The sequence below is a fragment of the Ptychodera flava genome, chromosome 22 (assembly GCF_041260155.1).
Source record: "Ptychodera flava strain L36383 chromosome 22, AS_Pfla_20210202, whole genome shotgun sequence".
In the NCBI taxonomy this organism is placed as follows: domain Eukaryota; kingdom Metazoa; phylum Hemichordata; class Enteropneusta; family Ptychoderidae; genus Ptychodera; species Ptychodera flava.
Window position 1 is genome coordinate 27,378,326 of NC_091949.1, and position 23,857 is coordinate 27,402,182.

The 23,857-nt window shown below is 37.1% G+C and overlaps 1 protein-coding gene across 1 annotated transcript in view; it reads right to left on the reverse strand.

Moving 5' to 3' along the window:
• Nucleotides 1–23,517, reverse strand: part of LOC139123098 (substance-K receptor-like) — a 54,927-nt gene extending 31,410 nt beyond the window's left edge. The window contains exon 1 of the mRNA XM_070689086.1: nucleotides 23,358–23,517. The gene's annotated coding sequence lies outside the window, so the exon portion shown is untranslated. The remainder of the gene's footprint in view (nucleotides 1–23,357) is intronic.
• Nucleotides 23,518–23,857: the final 340 nt, after the last annotated feature.

The window sequence follows — 23,857 nt, forward strand, 5'->3', positions numbered from 1 at the left end:
TGGTTAAATCTGGTTGGCTTATCACTTGGTAGATCAGGTAGTCTTCTTAATCTCTTGGATGTTCAGACGTATCATGACGATCTTATCTCCCTATGACATCAAATATGCAATTACCATGGTGGCGTTTCCGCCTTGTGAAAGGTGAAAAAAGAAATATCGAACTCTGGAGAATAGCAATTTTCTTGTTGTGGGCTCTGTGTCATGGAAAAATCGCTAAGATTGAAAAGGACATTATGAAGTCAGTGATCAAGATGTTTATGAGAAATTGGGAAATCCAAAGACAACACGCGTGATGTTTCGCTGTAGAGAGCGGTACCTAGGCAAAATTATTAAAACGGCCCGGGGAAAAGATCAGTAAAATTTATAGACCTACACGGAAACGCTAGCAGGTGTATACTGAGACATACCGTCTACGTGATTCAACCGATATGCTTGGGTTGTATGCAGTAGGTGTGTTAGTCAGGGACTTGCCTACATCCATCACTGCCATTTTCCCTACAGATCTAAAAGATAGCAACACATGTGGAGCGTGGCTTTGTTAGCTCTGAAACTCGAATCGTGTGAATCCAAAGGGTGATATTGTTTTCTCATGCACGAATTATTATTTAACAAAAACGTGATAGTTCATATCCTCAACGATTAAGGAAACGATGCCATTAAAAGGTAATTTGAAAATTTTGCTTTCCTAACGTCTCATCTCTTTCCTTTTTAAATGAAAATTATTCCAAGCGATATATCATGTCCATCGCCAATACAATGTGGGGGTAATGTCGTTCATATAGAAGTTTATTCGTGTCAATAAAAATACAGAAAAAGCATTAAGCAATGTGAAATACGATGCATGTGCAGCTTTATAATTATGTAAAAGACCTTTGTTTATGACCACGAAGAAACATGGTGTGATGTACATATTGAGTATTGGTAATTGCAATTTGTTGTCAAAGGCTATTGTAGGGCGTCAACGAATGATCGAGCATAGAAAAAAAAGGGGAAATTTACATGCCACTCACCTTTTTGCATATCTATCAACATATTTTCCCTAGTAAGATTATTTCTACGAAAACACATTTTGAACAACACAGGATTTTTTGTTAATATTACGGAAAAACAACGGTTGTTAATTATGTGTGCAATATTCATGCAGTAGTGCTTGAAAGACCAAACCTGACCCTACAGTGAGTAGCAAGCAAATGAAGAAAAGTGTACGCGTAGGAAAATTTATGTATGGGGACTCAATCTATGCTTTACTCTCAGGGTTCACTTGATAGTGTCTCTTTCGTGGATGAGATATCTGTTTTCTTTACGACGCCGCGTGTGACGCAAATCCCGATAAAAAGAGAAAAGAATTGTCGATCTCTGTTGAACGTAGCCGTTGGCAGATGTCAAAAGGTAAACAGTGCGCTAATTCCCTAACACTATACGAGCAAGTGCCTTGTTATGATTCACATGTGTAAGCAGGTAGGGAGTTGCAGAATAGAGTATGTTCCCGTTTTTTTTCCGAATCGCGAAATGGATAATATTGTTTGTTTATGCCGCTAGCTATAGAAGAATTTCAACTATTTGTAAGGGATAGCCTTCGGCGTTTCAGTTCATATTGTACAGAATGGTTGACTTTTGACCTGCGTGGGAAGTTCCATAAAAACAAAACGAGAACGCTGATCGTTGACATTTGTATCACAAAGCAACATCGAAAGGATGATTGACAGGTTGCTCCATAACTGACGGACAACGACACTAACAACCACATTTTGAACTTGCACAGAGGACTGTTTGACGATTGTAGGATACATGAAACTTAAGTAGCAGAAATGATATATATATATATATATATATATATATATATATATATATATATATATATATATATATATATATATATATATATATATATATATATATATATATGTGAGCAAATAATATCATTGCTGACACATACATGCCGTTAATATTCAAGGTTCTGTTCAGGGTTGCCAGATTGGTCTCAAAATGGTTGCAACCAACGTTGCAACAAAGGCAGTTATTATTTGTCTAACTTCTGAAGAACCGTAGTGTAATGGTGATATATATATATATATATATATATATATATATATATATATATATATATATATATATATATATATATATATATATATATATATATATATATATATATATATAATGCAATGCTATAACAGCTACGTTTGTGTGTCTGAAAATTAAAAGATGCAACATGCATCTTCCCCAAAGCCCTTCAAATTCAAATTTAGATGTCGGTGAAGCATTATCATAGGCAACAAGTGGCGGTGTATTTATTTGGGTACTACGCAAGTCGTAAGCGTTGTTCGAGAATATCCCAAAAGTAAAGACGTTCAACGTATATATCAACGTTAAACGTAATTTACGGTATTTTACTGTACCGGTCACCGCCGTGGAGCTATAATGGCATTATATGTGTTATATGACAAGTATTTAATGTGAGATATTTGATATATTAAATATCTTAGGGCCTGCACTTGCCATCAATCGTTTAAGTAATCATTCAGCTCTAATGGTAGTCGATGGGGAGGTCAAAAAGGGGATGGATAGATCATATTTAGGAGGACCGACATGCTTCAGATTCATCTGAACAGTGTCATGGTTATTAACAAGTCAGCTATCAATAACACACATATGGTATACATGTAAACACGTACATATAAACTATCGATGCATTATAAATCACTGGGCATTTACTCGGCGATGATGTTTATCATGATCATTATGTATTCTGTAAAATCTTATGATTATTATTTATAGATATAAAATATTGTCCTCCAGCAAGATGTTTATAAATTAGCTTATAAGCATTAATTTATTAAAGACTGGACGGTCAAACAGGCATTTGGACAGAACTTACACTCAGCTGATCGCAAAATAATTACATTGGCATTTTAGGAGCCACACGTTAATTACCAAGTAGTGGTTAGAGACGCACAAAAAATACGAAAAACAAATACATCAGAAATATATATTTTTAGGTGGCTTGACAGATGAATATACGTCTGTCATAATAGTGACCATATGACGCATAGGGTCATCTTCTTTCTAGGTTAGCAGAGTTGCTTTTTGAGTCCACATTTCAATTTTAAGACCATAGTGAACTTGAATTACACTATTGATTTTTGAATGCAACTGAAATTAATAACTCCTTACGTAGCAAGTGACGTAAAATCACTAAAATCTCAGAATACTTGCGCAAATTTAAAGAAGGTAGGACTCAACGGGGGAGTTGGAAAGTTTCAGGCTAGGCTTTACAATAATGAATAATTTAAACCGAACTATTGTATCACACAACTTCGCAATATCGACGTCATCATTATTATTGCATATGCAAATTATTCCATGAGAGTCGACGATGAATTATTCACCAAACGTAAGTCAGTCTGTCAGAGCAATGACTTGCGACACCTGGTCGAAATCTTTGAATACGGTATAAACAACGGCTGATGCTCGGCGACTTTGACCGTTTATCCCTTCCAAAATCACCCTTGAATAAAATACAGCTCAAATTTGCAACATAATTGCACGCGCCGACGACTACGGAGCGACGAAAAGAGACGTTGAAGTAGACGACATTTATGGAAATGGGCCCGGAATTCCATGGGCGCGAAAGGGCTCATGGGAGGAGCGTGCTTGACGTCATCGGCGATACACGAACGTGTGTGACAGCCTACCAAAGCATTGGAGTCTATGACTGCAGGAGTGCAGTTCTGCATGTTACGACTCTTTAATGCTAAGTAGCATAAAAATAATTAACTGTTGTTCAGTTGAGTGCAAAAATCACTCAAAGAAGAACAAACGGAGTCAGCTTTTATCGTCGCCCCACAGAACAGTTTTTTTCAAAGACAGTCAGTGGCTAAAGAAAGTCGGGCGAGTTTTAAAATCTGTAAAAGATACAACGTTATGTTCTAATTCTTTCAGGATGATTGTTTTATAAGGGATTTCGGGACTCTGATACCGATACAAGACGATACTACACAATGCGGTTCGTATCTTGACATGCTGAGTCAGCCTACTATATCGCCGGTTTTAACCAGATAAATATTAATATTGGCGATTTCGGGACTCTAAAATCCGAAGACGAAACTACACAAAGCGTCTCTTATCTTGACATCCCGGGTCTGCCAAATCTCCGATATATAACCAATAAATATAGGCAATTTCGGGACTATACCTGGTAATATTGATATTACAAGATACTGGAATGACTTCTTGCCTACTGTGTCTCGGCACGCCGGGTCTGAGAAATCGCCGATATTATATTTACCTGATAAATATCAATTGCGCCGGGACTCCTAGGCTAATATCGATACCAGACGATCCTAGATTTACTTGGTGTCGGCACGCCGGGTCTACTAAATCACGGATATTTATCCGATAAATATCGGCGACTTAGGACTTTAACTCTGATACTGGACGATACTTTGTCAAATTGTTGGTAAACTGAATATCCGATGTATATCGGAGATTTCACCACCTAACAGATCTGACCACCCGACTACCTCTGTCCGACTCTTAGTTCAAAAATAGCATCCATGGTCGGTAGGCAAGAATAATGTATGTTTTACATTATTAGATTTATTAATGCACGAAATACGTTTTTTACATGTAAAGCATTTTTTTCATTAAATGTCCACACGGGACTTCGTCGAGAGGGCCGATCGGATATCATCGGGACTCGGGAGGCCCTTGCACAAATTACATTCTTTACATGTAAACATTTTTACTTGGCGATCGGGACTTGAACAGAGGACATATCGGAAATCATCGGGAGTTTGGGCTGGTCTTGTATGAAATACATTCCTTACAACAAGCTTTAAGACGATACTATTTTTTTAAATAGCGGGCAAATATCCATTATATCGGCGATTTCATCACTTTGTAGATCTGAGTAAGCCCGACTTCCTAAGTTCGACACCAGCTTCGAAAAATAGACGACACTATAATAGATTTGTCAGAGATTTCGCAACCTTAAAGATCTGGCCAAGCTCAAGTTACACGGTAACACATACAATCAGTCAATCCTTCCGTATCATTCACGAACCAAAAATTAATTTTAAGCGACTGATACAGAAAACTCTGTTTTAGAAACGTAGCGTTGAAGGATCGCAGAGTCACTCAGTCTCTCCAATCCAGTTTGGGGTCTGTACAAGCACAGTGACTCCCTCCGCTGAATCATACACAAAACGCAAACAACCAAGATATGAACGATGTTTTGAGATGCTTTCCAATTATTACATATCTTGGTTCAAATTAGTATGGTTTGATTTCAGTCAGGGAAAAGTAATACTCGATGTCAGAAATATCGCCGTCCGAACTCTCCAGAGTCGTCTTACGAACGCGCTGAACTGTACACAGTACTCCTCCAGCTGCAAGCCACAATCGTCTGTATCGCCGATGACGTCACGCACGCTTCTCCCATGAGCCCTTTCGCGCCCATGGAATTCCGGGCTCATTTCCATAAATGTCGTCTACTTCAACTTCTCTTTTCGCCGTAGCCATCAGCGCGTGCAATTATGTTGCAAATTTGAGCTGCATTTTACTCAAGGTTGATTTTGGAAGGGATAAACGGTCAAACTCGCTGGACTTAGGTTTCCCTTTAAGTTACATGAGAACCGAGCATTTCTAAACTTCTCAAGATCAGACCAAATCTTGTTATTTAACAGGACATTAAATCTGTACTTTCATGTTCATCGTAAGAAAATTATATATATATATATATATATATATATATATATATATATATATATATATATATATATATATATATATATATATATATATATATATATATATATCTGCAATGGAAATTACAGTGCTTCATGCAAGAAGCAAAGTTTATGAATAACAACAAAATTCACTTTGTTCCCTGGAGGCAGGATATCACTTGGCCTCCTTACGTCGGGCAAATATTCACAAACCCTCAGTCACATAGTCCCATGTTTGGACAATAATATATATTAAGATGCCCGTCGTTTAATTCGTCGCGATATCGAGAGTAGATTGGGATCGCATTCAGTGCGTCCGCTAAGGGTGCCGGGAACGAAATTTCAATCCGCGCAGCGCAGTGCACGTGGTAGAAGTTGTAGTTCAGCAGCATAATTTCACAAAAATTTACAGGTTTTGGCCTGACCATTATTCACCGCGTGAAGAATTGAATTTTTAGCTGTATTTTTTTTGGTGTAACAAATGTTAATCTTCTCTTGTTTTCCCTCTTTTCGAAGTAAAGGCGCTATAATGTCAAAGGTCAAATAGCGTCCAATAACATCAAAAGTTCTTGTACTCGGCGTCAAGGTTACTTGACTTCGCGTCCACTGATACCGGAACTTAATTTACGGTGAAAATCCATTGTTGATAGACACAAGTTTATAATGATATATGTTCATGCATCTCAGATAGATTTTTGGTGAAACCGGAGAAAGAGCCAAGGCCCGTCTCACAAGGCCCCTAGTGCTGCTTTGTCATTAAAGATCGTTTCTTCAAAAAATGCCTATGTGAAGAATGGGCGATGTAACATTGATCTGATTACAGGTAAGCAAATTACGGACTTTACTGATTTCCAGCAGAATAAAAGCCAGCTTCCTCCATATAATGCATTTTACCCCAAAATAATCTTATACCACGACAACTACATTATCATATACAGTGTTTTCGTCGCACAAGTTTTTAGCAGCTTTATACTGAAGAATGATGTGTGACGTAATTTCACCGTCTCATATATATATCATCATAATCGCTTACTCATGTTTCTGCCTTCTTTTCTTGTTTACAAAATGTATCTATTTTCGAACAGGTAAATACTGAAATGAAGGCTTTATGAATGACTGCGACTGATTAGACAAGCTGATACTCTATGCCTTCCATTGTACATAATGAATCATGCTTATCAGAAGGGAATTTCAAAACCCTCACTCGGCAACGAGAGTTCATCGAAGCAACATTGGCGTACACTTAACCCAACACGTCATGGCCGCTATCGATAGTAAACTATCATCTTCATCGGTTGTTCCAGCACCTATCACAACTTCAAAACAACTTAATGCCTTATCTTTCTTCACTGAACATATCTCAAGGGACCCTCCGATATAATTCAACACCTGGTGTCATACCTTCCGGGTGTAAGACTCTGTTTCCCTTTCAAGAAGACAGGGGGCTCTTTCAGCGGAAGAGCTTTATATATATTTACATTATTTATAAATGAACTAAAAACTGCTGTAATTACGTTACTTTTATTGTGCTTTTCCAATTTGAATTACTTTATGGTCTTTATGAAACTCTCATCTAACGTATTTGCATATCATGGGTCGATATTTTTTATAAGAAGCCTATAAAACAAAAATCCTAGGCCTTACTACATATGTCGCTATGGCGAAAGGTACATTGCTTATGTTCAGCCGTTGTGCTTGTAGTTGTGCAGTTTGTTTATCCGCGATCCGCCATTATTTATAGTATCAAGTCTTTGTAAAAAAACTAAAGAAATCAAACTAATAAAAAGGGGTCGAAATGTTAACGACCTGTCAATGTGCTGTACCTGATCATATTCGGAAACGCGCTGACATTTGAAATAAAGCAAAGTTATGCATGCAGCTTAAGGTTGACACGGAAAGAGGTGAACCTATAGTCCAATCCCCTCCGCACATTGTAAGATGCAGAGTATTATTAGAACAGTCGATATTACAAGGGGAAATACAGGCGCGATGTAAAGAAAGGTGACAGAACAACATTCTAGCAAATTGCATTCCACAATATGGCCGGAAGATGTGAGTAGTTTGTCAATGTTAAAAATGCGTCTAATGAGCCTTATTCAGATGTAAGGCATTGTCATGATGTCTTGCGACTAAATAGTTCTCTGAGTATTGTTGTGGGTTATGCAGGTTTCTAAACACTTGACACTCTGGTACAAGGGAAACGACCGCCGAATCACCTGGCAACCGCCAGGCTGCATCCGGAGTCTGTCACAATCCTTTCTGTGCAAACAGTTCGACAGCTGCGCCATACGCGCTTCTTTTCTTCCTCCTTGCGCACTTTAGTGTTTCAATTACGCGACTGCATTTCCTTACATTGCTTTCGTTAATTGGGCTTTTACATAAGCTATTTATTCAGTTTCCATATTATCAGGAGACTGTCTTCTGACAGTGAAGTGAATGTCTGAATGGACATTAGTGTCATACACGCAGATATTGGGTCGTGGTGTCTCGAAATATAACTTCGAAGCTGACTAAAAACTCCACCAGTACCGACATACAACGTTACCACAGTGCACATTCATAAGATATAGAAAGTTACGCCCCGAATAAATTTTTTCTCGCTACTTCTACTGCACAGAAACTTCAAATCAAGGGATTCTGTGATCTGTATGATTTCTGACAAGAAGGCCTACTCGTAGGACACGTACTATATGACAATATTTCACTAAAGCGTTCGTGATCTAGTCTCCATATCATTTATCTTTTTTTGACATTGACCAAACTCAGAGAAGATGCTCTTGTAATGTTCTCTCCAATTAGCTCATATTATGATGTGTACTTCTCATATGATAGTGGTTAGCACAAACAAGGCACTCGCGACATATATGAACGCTGCATTTTTCCGTGATGGAATATTTAAATGGTCCAAACTCTGCAGAGGTTGAGTTATTATACAAATTCATGATGGCATTATTAACTCCCATCATATTCTTGCAAGGATTTTAGTCAACGTCATTCCACTTTAGACGTGTGGACACCTTCTTACAAAAAATAGGCCCGTCACATCTGTTGTGTCTGCCGAATCGCTTTATTAGTGTGATATAATTCCCTTAACCTATGTACGCAGACAAAATAATGAGCCGCACGAAAAATCACACTTCAAGGCGCTTCGGTTAAATTTCCGGAAAAGTATGCGCTAATTTGGGAGTGAAATGTCGTGCTGAGGAAAAGAATAGTTGTTGATGTTGAAGTTAAGTTGATAATGGTGCCCTGCGGTGAATCTAGAATAATGATTTGAAAAAGCGAATCGCATGATACTTAACATGACTCATGTTAAAACGAAAACCGCATTACTCCATGAAAATACACACAAAAATCGATACAATTGCTATATTTAACAAGCTGAGGCGACTGCACCTACCAACTTAACCTTTAAGTGTGCTGACATAAACCAACAATGTGGTCAATTAGATGGTTGAAGCTTACTTTGAAAGTCTGAACATACTATGTATGTATATGTATGTGTGTGCATATATATATATATATATATATATATATATATATATATATATATATATATATATATATATATATATATATATATATATATATATATATATATATATACACCGTACTCTCTGTGCCCAAGTTCAGAGGTTGCCAAAATGCCGTTATGATGTTAACCAGGAGGGCACATTGTATAAATTTTGTATATATAATATATATATATATTATATATATATATATATATATATATATATATATATATATATATATATAATATATATATATTCGTATATATGTATATATATATATATATATATATATATATATATATATATATATATATATAATATATATATATATATATATATATATATATATACAAGTAAACATGGTCTAATTGTCGACAATATGGTATAAAAATGTGATCTATTGTGTTGTACAGTACTCCTAGCGATAATGTACGCCTCGGTAAAATTGGTAAAAATAATGACAACCAAGTGTTTGCTCACAGTTAATCAGTTATTTTAACCAGGGATTTGGCAACTTTACGGTAAGACCGACGAAATAGACAGTTACCATCAAAATTTCTTTCACAGCTTCCAGGCATATCTGCTAACTGATTTTCCATCCCTTCAGATTAGTGCGCCATCAACGGTATTTTAAAGACTAACATTGTGTTTTCGCAACGTATGTTACTATTCAAACGGTTTGGTGTCTCTATTGAATCTTTGTTTCATTATATTTTTGCACAAATAGAAACTTAATCGATTGATCGACACAAATATGATTGTTTGTTGTTACTAAGGATACCCTTAGATAGACGTGACGTTGATACCACATAAAATGTTAACACGATGATACGGTTAGCTTGTCAGCCCTGAGATTACATGAAACGATAAACCAAATAAAAATATCTTTAAACACCGGCGAAGATTTTCCTTAGTCATGTTGAATGCGTGTGATCAAGGCCAATGTTGCGATTGAGAAAATCGTATAAAACAAGGATTCGCAAGGGTAATAAACTTTTCCAACTCGTGGTAAATGTTTCACCACCACTGGGCCCATTTTACATAAAACGAGTACTTCAGCGACCGAAAGCCTCTTTTCCTAACTCTCAAGCATCATACATGTGAAAAAGACACACATCACGAAACGCTTTGTAAAAGAGCAAGGTTTACGTTAAAATCCTTATAAAAACATGTCGTGAAAACCCATTACTCACTCCGTTGATGCATGGAATGTTCTCTTTCTGGGCTTACCATGGAAACATGTACTTCTTGGTATGAATTTGTTTTATTAATAGTATTTTGACGTATTATCTGTAACTGTCCACTTTATTCAGCTACATGATATACATACAGATAAAATGTACCACTCTATGCATAGCCCCATGTTGGTTATGAGTGCATTAACTCAGCGCGATGAGTCTGGTAATATATCGTATATGTCAGATGACTATCTCCAGGGTAACATGGTCGTCATGGGTTTGACAGGACCTGGCAATCAAACTACTGTTCTTTGAAAGCTCAGTCAGTTTTGAAATTAAACAGATGCCTATAACCTTCAACACTTTGTAAACGCAGAGTCATCTAGCAGTAAGATGCTATTTGCCTACCAAATAGACTGATACGATGTTATGTCTTCCAACAAATGTTAACAATGTTATTTTCCTTTGCTTTAAAGAAAGACAAGCCGTGTTTTTAAAAAGTGCATATAAAAAGAGTGTTTCTTTTTATATTTTACGTACTTTGACGAAACAGTGTAGGTACTGTAAACGTGTATTTTGTCTACACGTATAAATCATAATCATACTAGTAGAGGCATCAGCTTACTCTATTTGAGGTAATATCAGCAATGTTGTTGTCCAACCAAGTTCAACTTCATGAGTGTTGTTTTTGACTAACAAGTTGTTCGATGTCTATATTGTGGGATCATCAGCCACAATATTCTTCAAGACCTAATAAAGCTATATGTCGGCTAGAATATGATTGCCTTGTTATGGCTGTAGGGCCAAAGGATTGTGCATGTTTGTTCATTAATTTCGAAACACAATATAGAATAGTTACGGACTCTGCGAATAGAAACCACGTTTTAGGAAGGACGTGCGACATTTTAAAATGCATTAATACTGTGTGATATTCTGCACGTAAAAGCAATATTTTATTCCATACAGTGCATTGGCAATGTCATTTCAGGTCGAATGCGTTTGCTCCTGTAAATTTATGATTTCTGACCGGACAAACACAAAAGCTATAATATCGACGATCCTTCAGCGACTCAGCTGGCTCGAAGTTTATAGGACCAATAAACGAGGGTGAATGAAATCATTGAAGATAATTCGAAAGAAATGCATCTCCGCATTACTTTATCTTTTGTCAATGAAGATCCACCATACACATCTGAGCCAATTTTTACGGAAGGCACACGTGATCTTCCCATAGCGTAAGTGCCCGGTGTTATTTGTACGCAGAAGTCCCACGGTTTTCTAGATCTTTACAAAGGCCGCATTCAAAGGGCAATGAATATTTCAATCTACGTCCGCTGGGAAGGGACGACAGTACAGAAAGCTACTGAAGCTATCATATTTCATTTCTTAGTTTTCGTTTTTTCGAGCAGGCAAAAAGATAATTACGACTCTGGTTATTACCCAATCTAACTTCTGTGTTGATCTTAGCCACTAGTTATTTTAAGATTGCTGAGCTCTAAGTTGTGTTTCTATGATATTCACAAGGGGTTTGAGAGGATTTTATAGCCTAATTATTACCGTGGAAAATAGTGTAAATCTTTAAAAGTTTCCTCTTTTGGCATGTAGAGCTTTAACCTTTAAATAAATTATATTTGCCTGTAGCAATCTGAGCGCAGATTGAATGATTTCCTTTTTATTTAAATAGATCATTAATCTCCTGATGCAGATGAAATTCAATTTGTTTCTATAGCAAGTCTCGCTGTGTTTTACACGGGGGAGCTAGTTAGCCCCTTTGTTTTCATGTATGTCCATAATTTGCAAAACTCGTCAAAATCAACAGAAGTGCGGAAGGCACTAATAAGGGGCCGCACGGGATTCTGCTCCTAATTTACCGAGGAGGAGCTCAACAAGGACATTTATCTAGATTGGCAACTTTGTTACTGGTGATTTCCCTAGAAAACATATGACGTCATTTGGCAATTTGCAGTGGCAATGGAAGTGAGACTAGACTAGAGAGAACCTGAAAAGCAAGATTCAACGCATTTACGTTATTCATTAATTTATGTCGTTTTTATTGATATTTTCTTATATATTTATTTATTTTACTTATTTTTTATTTTAAGAATTTATTATTTATTTATTATTTATTTGTTTATTATTTTTCGATTTATTTATTTATCAATAGTACAAAGTCTCTTTGTGCTGCAATAGGCAGCCGTTATGGTAAAAAGTGCGAGCGTTGACGACTTCGTAATATTACCACAATAGAAAACAAAATTTAACAAATTATATCCACTCCCGACAAAAACTGTTGTCACCGTACTAGATGTCATATTCCAATCCAATCAAATGTATTTGAGATAACGAACTCGAACTAACAAAACAGACGCACGTACGGGTAGCGGAACGACTCTCATATGTTGACATGGGAGCTAAAAACTACAAAAATCCGTAGCTGATGCCCATTCTTTCTTTCAAAATATGTATTATAACACTTGTAAATTTAATGTTTAATGTTGTTTGACTTGTCCAGACGTTCTATTATTTTACGCCTGAAGGTAACCAATTATTATTACGTCCAGGAAGCAATTGCTTGGCAAAGTACCATTTAACTGTACGTAATATGTGGGACTTCCGGATCTATTTCCGCGTGAGTAAATTGCAATGATTTCCAGCGCATTCGCTGAAGATCTTCCCATTAATCACGTCAACCGATTCAAATTTTAATTTAAAATTCACTCCAGAAATGAGAGGATTTCAATTAGGCCGCAAAAATAGAAAAAACATCAAACAAATCGCTCAGCCCACATCGATAAGTCGTGCACACAGAAACTGATTCGAATACGTAGCTAATGAAATGAAACTATATTAGTCTTGAAAGTGTTTTACTGAGACCTACGATCGCTGATTATTCTTTTAGAAAAGCATAACACTCCCTCGCTCGCTTCTCCGACGCTATTGAAACTAGGAAATTGTTGTATATTGGTTTGCAATTTACAGTACGCCAACGACGTGTGTCTTTATGAAATTTACATATTGATACACTGTATCAATATGTAAAGCAACGACGTGCACTTAATATTTTTACGTAAATACTTTCCATTATTACTTTCACTACAATTCACTGCAGTATTACAAGCCATGCCTAAAACACGTGCATACCGACATTCACTTCAACATTTTTACAACGATGTGGTATTGGCGACCCAAGGCACTGATTTCCTTGCAAATGCCCATTCATAATTATCTTTTCTGATGGTCAATATGTTTTGCAGTTGAAAGCATAAACAGGCTACGACCATCTGCCTGTGCCTCTTCAATATGAGCAGCATGCCGTTTATTTTTCATATAGCCTGACGTTGTTAATTCAACCCAATATGCTGAAATTGCACACAGTGAAAGCCATCTATCATTACACCATCTAAATGCCACAGTAACACCTTTATGAAGTAAAGAATTCGTGATTTATCTGATGAGAGCTCTGCGTTTATTTTTCACATTTTATTCAGTGCCGATATCACTGTTTTCATCTTCCTATCAAAATCAATTATCTATGGCCGCCTTTATGATAAAAGCAGTGCGCTAGTGTAACTCATTGCATGTTTGAAGATACTTTTAGACTACATGAAAGTGAGTTCAAAGTATCATTTCTGCGGAATAATATACTGTAAAAACAGACATGAGAAGACTATCATGCGTTACGAAAATTTGATGAAAACTCAAAAGACCGGGTACGCAATATGTCTTTTCCATTTCATAAGTGTCAGTTCTTTTCCGATGCAGCATTATCAATAGTCTAAGTATTTGTCTTTAATTCCTGGCTTCCCTTTGAGAGCCTGCGAGTAGATATAATTTCTCTTAATAATACTTTAATTTCAAGAATGTGAGAAGGCATTTACCAACAGTTTCTATTTTGCATTGTTTCTATTCCTAACGCTGCTTAAAAGAGTGTTATTAAAGTGAACAATTCTTTCGTCTATGTGTATTTTAGCAATGTGCGTTTGGGAAAACTGTTCAGAGTGTAAAATTTAACTCGGACGCATGCGTTCAGTTTGGTGTAGATCAGTAATCGAATATGGCGTCTACCTTAACAAGTCGTCGTACCGGTGAATTTGTTTAAACAGGTGCATAGAGCTATAACCGTCTAAGCGATATCTGCTGTCGACCCCTCCTCTATACAATATTGGCAGAGAAAAGTCGCAACAGCGCGTAATTTTGCATGTCAAACAGAACTCACCGTTCGTCATACCTCTCTAACCAAATGATTGCAATGCGGAATATCGCACTCACACAGGTCTGTCCCTAGCAATTGTCGACCGTTTGTCCAGTCATTATGCTCGAGTACAAAACAATGGGAAATCTTATACGACACTTTGAAATGGCGGGAAATCGGAACACGGAGAGAAAAGATCGAAATTTGGCGCGTATTCCAGTGTCTACCACTAAACGCTCATCCAATTGCGCAAACATCATCAAGTTAGAACAATGCATGGCCTAGAAAATGACCTATAGATTGAACGCTATATTGCAACAGAAATTTAATTGAATGTTCTTTATTGAGCTTTTTTATTGAAAGTCCATCGTGCTAGTGGTTTGCGTAATTATGTAATTACGACCACGATATTAGGATAACAGATAATTGTGTCAACGCTTTCATTGTTCAGTGTTATTAAGTTGCAAACAATTAATAAATTGAAAAATCAAAGCATTATTTTTTCATTTCAATTAGTAGCGCTGCCGTTTTACCACATAGGTAATTATAGTAAATATAAATTAACCCTTTGCAAACATCGACTACTGAGTGTACATTTACAAACTCTAAATGACTATGATGTCACGCGTTTGATCTTAAAAGAATATAAAAATAATGAACAAAGTGGCATTAAAATCGGAAGACAGCAAACTGGTTCTTTCAAATCCTGGCAATTCCAGGAATCGCTGGTCATTGAGTAGTATTGTAGTAGCAGAACATTTTAAGATCTTAATGTTTTATCAATAAACGTTTTTTAAAGCTCCATAAGCTGTATCTTTTGGCCCCTTTTTCAGAACTATTGTTTTGTGGTTTCCCTACACTTTCTGCATTGAATCCCTAAACTTTAATTTAATGCCAAGTATTTAGTATATCAACACAACCTATATGAGTATAATATACATTTTTATTGTTGAAAATTGTATTCAAGTCCGGACTAGAATTCATTTGTAAACAATGATCACTACACACATACAAGCTGTGTTGACAAAAAGAATACTCGAAATTTCAGTATGACAAACGGATTAGGGCCAGACACGGTAGATGATATACAGAAGCAGAATATTGAAAAACGTGCCACAAGTTACAGCTTATGTCCCTTTAAAGATGGATTTGTCGGTTCCGTATGGTACATATACCCTATGCTTTGTAATCGTCCTTGCCCCGTGTAGTTAGGAAGAAGGACAACAAGTGTACACCGGTTGTATGAAGCCTTGCCGGTGACCATGTAAAACAATAAAATACAGTCACGAAGAGAGAGCATTTGGAGCGGCAGTCGAAAAACCCTGTAAGCACTAAAATCTTTATATTTTATCAACGTGTTAGTCACGCTAATGCGTCGTTCTGATCGAACGAGAGCTCACGTCGGTCGTTGTAAAATATTGTTCAACATTGCTAAAACTTCTCCCTCTACTAGCATAGATTAGCTTGATGCGGACAAAGGGAGTATTTGGGTAGCGGGAGAAAATTGCAAGAGTAGTGTAAAGGTATAAAAATGTTGCAGAACTAATTCTAGGATCTCTTACAGCCCCTCGACGGTTACCCCTTAGACCCTGCAAGCACCCTAGGCAATTCAGCCGAGAATAGCTAGACGGGCCGGCGAAGCAAGTTACACTACTCGTTAGTCTGGCTGGCCCAGTCAACCTCACTGCTAGGAAGAGCTTCGTGGCGAACGAGGGGCTATGAGAGAGTGTAATCCTATCCGTAATTTTTTGACGATATACGTGTGTTATGCAGTTCCCCCCGGAACACTATGTGCTCATATCTTAGTATAGCTGTGAATATGTTTAAGCACCTGGTCCCTTCAAGTCATATTACAAAAGGAAGATACCTGAATCAAAAGGGAAATCATCTCATAATATCACATCGATGTGATTCCTTCGCCATAATTATATTCTTTTGAATAATGGTAATATTATAAAGAGATGGTGGGAGGAATATGTTGTTTGTGTGGGATAAAGTCAGCTCAACAAAACATTGTTCCACACATAACGTCAGGAGCCGTTGCGCATTTTCAAGTCAAAAATACAACTCATACGTATCGCATACCGCAGAAACATTAGAATATGAAGCAAATAATAAGTCATTATGGAGTGTTTGCTGAGTGGGGCATATGCAACGTGGATCGAATTCTACAGTCAAATATTGAGCATTCAAAAGTGCCATATGTTCTCATTATTTGAGTAGACAGGCTATATTTCAGCGCAGAATGGCAAATTAAACTTCTACATCTACCACAGTATGCATTTCAGCGACTCCACTTCCTGACAAAGTAACCGCTTATAAAATCGATCAGGTATTTGAACCGTACCCTCTTGATAGAAACTTTCCGTTCAGCTTATCTGTCGGTATTAATTTCGCGAAGAAGATGATGAAAATATTAATTGCGAGATGCAACCATCCTTAAGAAACATGATAATGCAAATTTGAATATTCATATGATTTCACTTTATTATGTTTATGAGAGAAAAATATTTTTATCAAATCATGGCTCTTATAAAGCAGAAACTGAAACAATGTTTGACATAATGTTGTTCTACTCTAGCACAGGTTGTCATATTCAAATCTCGCTACAGATAGTACTATTGACGATATAAACATGACAATATCGGATTTAAATGGCTATAAAGGCAATTTGATACCTTTATGACCATAAGGTTGAAGAATTTTATGGATTCTTTGACCTGAGAGAGTTTGCCATCAACTTCGAATGTAAGTGCAAATCTCACGATGGCGATGTTTATTGAGAAGTTTTTCCCATTAACTTTGTTTGGGCATTGAACCTTTGTATGCATGTGTGATTTCTTACTCTTACCATACATTGTCCAATTGAGAATCAAAATCTATCATTTTCAAAAGATCTTAAGTACTAGAAAAAAGAAAGGCAACTGTGATCTCTGCCATCGTACAACCTCTCCAGAGCGTTGACTTTGATTAAAAATGCAAACTGTCAATTAAATAGGACAAGGTAATTTATTAGGGACAACTTTGGCAGTACTTTCCCTGCCATTAATTTTTTTTTTCCAGTAATGTGTTGCTATAGCCATTCACAATTTAATGATAACCTAATGACTATACTCGTGGAGTGGAGTGTTATGGGTCACGGAGAAATACCTGTGAGAGGGTCTTTATACTCTCTCGAACTTACACATTCCTAGTTGTATGACATATTAAATGCCCATGTAATGACCTTCCCTCGAACATTAATCATGAACTGTCTTTCATACCTTCTTATTATCAATCACATCTGAACAGTTTGGTACTGTGGTTCCGGGGAATAGCAGAATATCTAACGGATCTTCGCACCAACTCAGACAGCGGGACAAAACATATGCTAAGTACATATCATAACAAATGACGACTAGACAAACTGTGAAATCTACAATCTGGCGTATACATACATACATACATACATACATACATACATACATACATACATACATACATACATACATACATACATACATACAGACAGACAGACAGACAGACAGACAGACAGACAGACAGACAGACAGACAGACTGACTGACTGACAGACAGACAGACAGACAGACAGACAGACAGACAGACAGACAGACAGCATGGTGTTCTGCGCATAACCCGATAGTATAAAACAAAACAGGTATGCATGAATGGATAAAAACAGATAAAAATAAGAGGAACAAAAGTCATTAATCATGTTTAACTAGTACACGCCGAGCGACAACTATTCATTGAATGATAGCTTATCCGATTCCCCATTATATGATTTAATGTTATCAAAAGCCCGATGTCCTTGAACTGTTTTTTTTAGTTTGCGTTGTATAGATATTTACGAGATGATTGGACAAGTGGTAGTTTTATGACTCGGCAAAAAGACATGTCGGTTCTCTTTATCCAGAATAATCTAAAGATACCACTTAATTTCAACAACATTTAGAAAAACCAAAATAAAAGGATCAGCAATGGCGCCAGCATCATTGGGATGATTGGAAGTTAAAAGGGTCAGTTGATACGTAGCTCTATTGAAACTTTTCAGTTCTTTTCTTCACAACATGAAGCGGACACAACAGCGAAATATCGTATGTATTATCAAATCACACTTAAGAAACTGATCACATTCTGGAGTTAGAATAATTGTGGCATGGTTTGAAAGTCTGGCTGTGGATGGCATATCTCATAGTATGCGCCTCGAGATTCATAGGTTTCAACTTTGGTAAAAAATTGTATTTTCTCCACAAGCTTCAAACAGTATACTAGTGAAGTGCTTTGAAATATCCAAATATCTGTTCCCGATGGGTATCAAGTTCAAAATCTACAGCAGAAGTAGATTTTAGTGTGAGTTTCTTTTGCAATACTCAATGTCCGTGATATAACGCTGAGGCCTTCAGACAGCTTTATTTCACAGATATTTACATGTACAAAGAAATGCTTTTTCGATTTTTAAATACGCATAATGCAATGTAAGCATGAATCTACATCTTTCATTTCATTAAATAGTAATTGCCATTTCGAAACACATGATACTTCCCAAGCTGCAATTAGAAAATTTGTCTGTTTGCCATTTAATAATCAGGATATTTTGAATGCTTCCTTTAAAGCAATAGCAAGCAAAACATCTGTATCTTGAAAGATGTAGTATTTTGACGTACTGAATGTCTACATTGCACTAATTTATCATTAGCATCACTTACTACGTCAAGACATCAATTTCCTCAACATCCTGTCTGCATTAGGGAGCTTTAAGTAATTACAGGGGGGTGGGGCGGGGGAATTGGAGGCAGGGTAACTTTTTAGAAAACAGCTCAAGGGGGAGGGTCACTTTTTATAAACCTATCTTGGGGGAGGGTCACTTTTGACCGTAGCTGATTTTATGGCCAAAACTTTGATTGTCCGTGTGATATTTCCTGAATAGGAAATCACCAACAAAATACGTACACATTATCCACAAGTTTCATAAGCAAAGAAGATGCGGTGGTATCCTACATTAAACACCCTGAACAATTAAAACTGATAAAAGACAAGCGACTAAAACATATGCAACAGGTGGAAAAGTATATATCAATTATGAAATGTAAATAAATGCAAAGATATTGTCAGTTTTACATTGGAAAAAATTGTGCATAGTTCTCTCATAGACTCTACCATGTACAGTAAATAAACTTTTCAGTGACATTCCGAAATCAAATTTCTGGCACAACCATGGACTTGTAACCACTCTAGTCTAATCAAAAACAATAATGTCAATAATCCAGCACACATAAATGTACAGATTTATCTAATTTTGTACTGAAAAATAATTATTCATAGTTTCATCATAGACCCCCATGCATAGTGAATCGACATTTCGGTGAAATTCCAAAATCAAATTTCTGGCACAACCATGGACTTGTAACCACTCTAGTCTAATCAAGAACAATAATGTCAATAATCCAGCATACATAAATGCACAGATTTATCTAATTTTGTACTGAAAAATAATTATTCATAGTTTCATCATAGACCCCCATGCATAGTGGATCGACATTTCGGTGAAATTTCAAAATCAAATTTCTTGCACAACCATGGACTTGTAGCCATGTGGACTCTAGTCTAATCAAGAACATTAATATCAGTAATAAAGAGTACACAAATGCAAAGATTTAGCTATTTTTGTGTTGGAAAAAACTATTCATAGTTTCATCATAGACACCATGGATTATGAACCAACTTTTTAGATGAAATTCAGAAATCAATTTCTTGTACACAAATGCACATTTTACTTCCCAATTCAAGCACAGTACATTTAAATACATTATCAAACGTATATAATATACAGATATAGCATGTTTTGTGGGGGAAAATTGTCAATAATTTGCCTGATAGACTCCATGTATTATGATTTGATATTTTGGATGAAACTTTAAATCAGCCACATCTTGCCTTCTTATAGTTGCACAAAATATGGTGACCCTCCCTAAAATGTACGACATACCATATCTCTTCAAAAATTCTTGCATGATAAATTGCGACTGTCCCTCCAAAAACACAAGCCCTCCCCTCTGTAATTTGTCCAAACAAAACAATTGAATCAATTGTTATGTAAATTAGCTGATACTGTTTCAGTTATTCCTGGGGAGAATACCGCAGTTGTTGGGGGAGGGTCAACATTTAGAATGTCGGACAAGGGGGTCACATTTTAGACAGGAGGATAGGGGAGGGTCACATTTTACAGTACAGGTGTGCGCGAAATTCCCCCGGCCCACCCCCCTGTAATTACTGAAAGCTCCCCCAGACAAAATCAAATTAGCTTTTGTAATTCTATTCATATGTGAGGATAATCAAAAGTGGCAACCTTTCTCCTCCACCGCTTGATTACTATAACAAATCATTTAAGTTTTGAAACGCAAATTTTTTCCAGTATTTTGTCTCGGCGGAGGAATATACTCTGGTTTGTAGCTGTGGGGGGTAAACACTCGACAGTTGAAAAGAACAAAAAATGACGTTTTCAATAGCTGTGTCTACTCATGCGAAGAAGGTTAACGGGTTAATGGGAAATATAGGACGTTTCACTGCAAAAAAGGAATTTATCTTAATAAATGGTCAAGCTTCAGCCAGTATGTGTCCACTGCTGACGAGATTACAAAATTAATCGGCTAGGCTTGTAAACAGCCGCGCTAATGGAATACAGATCATCTACCTACGCTAAATTACGCAATTTGCTTCACGACAAGAAAGCCGTCAAATCCGTTTGATACTTGCAGCATGCAGCTGTTTTAGTCACTCGTTCTTCAGGGATCTTATAGGAGTTCAACATATTATCCGCAAAATTAAATAATTAATACAGTAATCTTGTGTTAAAACAGGAGGAGTGCGTACTGTAGAGTCTTCGAGCGTTATGACGAATGATATATGCTATCTATGTTTATGTAATTGAAAACAATACATGCACTACCCTTCCTAATGAAGTACTTAATAACAGCGACACGAAAATGCACTCGAACTAGAAATGGTTTTGTACGTACTGTAAACTCGAAACTACCAGAGTATAGATATGCAAGTTATAGTTATTGATGGACTCAGAGAGAGAGAGAGAGAGAGGAGAGAGAGAGGAGAGAGAGAGAGTGAGAGAGAGTGAGAGAGAAACACGGAGAGATGCACATACACATAGTAGGAAACAAGGCCTCGCCTTTTTATGATGACGTAGCATCAACGTGTCATCTCATTTTTCAAGCTTCACACAGGTACACTAATCAGTAGTAAGATATATTAGGTCAATTCTATGTGAAACAAATCATTCTGAGTAACGAATGAACAGCCGTATCGCCATATATTGTTACACGGAGGTTGATGAATATTGCATAACGTGAGGCGCTGATCGGTCTCGTTGCATGTCTCACTCTAATAGACACTGGCGCTTTCTGATGGTACATGTCTTTACGCGTCGCTGACATTCTGCAATGGGTATATGTGAGGACGCTCTCGGCGCAAAATAAAAAAACAACAACATCATATTTTAGACATGAGCATGATATCCTGTCTTTATAACAAAGCCTATTATACCGTGTCTTTTCACAGAGTCGATTAAGTCTATGATCGAGGGTACTGCAACGCGTATGTCGACAATTGTCCGTCGATAAATGATGGTTAAAAGCCATTAATTATTAGGATATGAGCAGCAATTTTTTAAATCAGACACCAGGCGTGTTGGAAATTAAACTGAAATTATTTACCAGCGATGAAAACAAAACGATGAAACTATGTTATCGTCAACATGGTTGTAAGAGTTGTATAGAAGAAAGAAGAACGACGCTGGTTTTTACTCCGCATCGTGGAGGAAAGTTTACTTTTCCGCCGTCTTACGTCACGGTATTCTGAGTGTCTTATTTGCTCCTTTGGGCTTACTGAGTATTTGGTTTTAATGTGTCGCTAAACAGGAAATTCAAAGTTTGAAACCGAAGATGGTGTCTCGTTCGATGACCTGACATAGAGCCTCACGTATTCCTGACTACGTGCTGTTTTCACTTTCCTGGTTTACAGTTTGTGAAAATCTCTTTTGGCAAAACTGTTAGATTTGTAAGTACCGGAGAGTGTACAGACGGGAGTTCGTGTGTATGGAGGAATTAACGTTATAGGAAAACACTGGTGCTGTTAAACTCGATTCCAAATGTGTAAATCGTGTTTAGTATCCTTCATGTAGAACTGAAGCTTGTTTTTTAATAAATTCGTTTCAAACGACATTGGTATTATCCATACGGTGTCACTAGTCGTCGCAATTAAATTTAAATACTTTGTCTGCAATATATATTACAACATGCCCTGAAAATATTCAAAATGGTCAATAACCCCTGAAAACATCGTAAAGGTAGTGGGAACAGGTGAAGATGTTCCAATTCGAACAAAGGCAGCATCTCTCATAGTCGCGGTTCTTCGGGCCAACGACCACGCGTTTTTCCGCGGTATGCAAACAGCGTAAAGTTGGGTGATTTGTGAAAGGACGCGATCTAAACACCTGCATATTTAACAGAGTGCAATGCCTCGCCTACATACACCTGGCTTGAGTGTTTGCTGTTGCGTCGCAGCTGTGCAGATGGTCTGTATGTACATCTACATTACGATGGTATTTTCAAATCTGGGCTCACGAGCAAAATGCCTGAAGTCAGCTCTGCAAATTAACGGTTGCTACCAAATCTGAAATACAATTCATTATTTATTAAGATTCGTATATGTATCGTTGCCATAATCCTTACCTCATCAATATATTGAACAGCATCAGCCTGAGTGAATAGGTTGCCGTTGGTCAAACACTCCTACGGTGGAGAGACAGACGTCTTTTCGATGTCCTCTGCAAAACGTTCTGTGAGCGAGACAACTGTTGAAATGATCAAGTCGAGTTCCGCTGATGTGACTGATTTGGTCTGTGTTGTTGCCCACTCATGTATAGTAATCGTGCGCATGCGTACACGGAATGCACTCTGTACACTCGCGGTCACCAATGGCACGGACGTTTTACACAATAGAGCGACAAGCTAATATTTGGGAAAGTCCTCATGATGACCAGCTATGACCATTTATGGACACGTTCAACATTAATGACGTGAGAATTAATAGATTCGTTATTTGGCAAAACTTTACGCAATAATTTATCACTTACGATTGGATGGACTGAAAGATTGACATGTGTATGGATACTTACGCCAACTCCGACCCTAATCAGGAGAGAGCGGAGCACCCGTACACGGCTGAATCT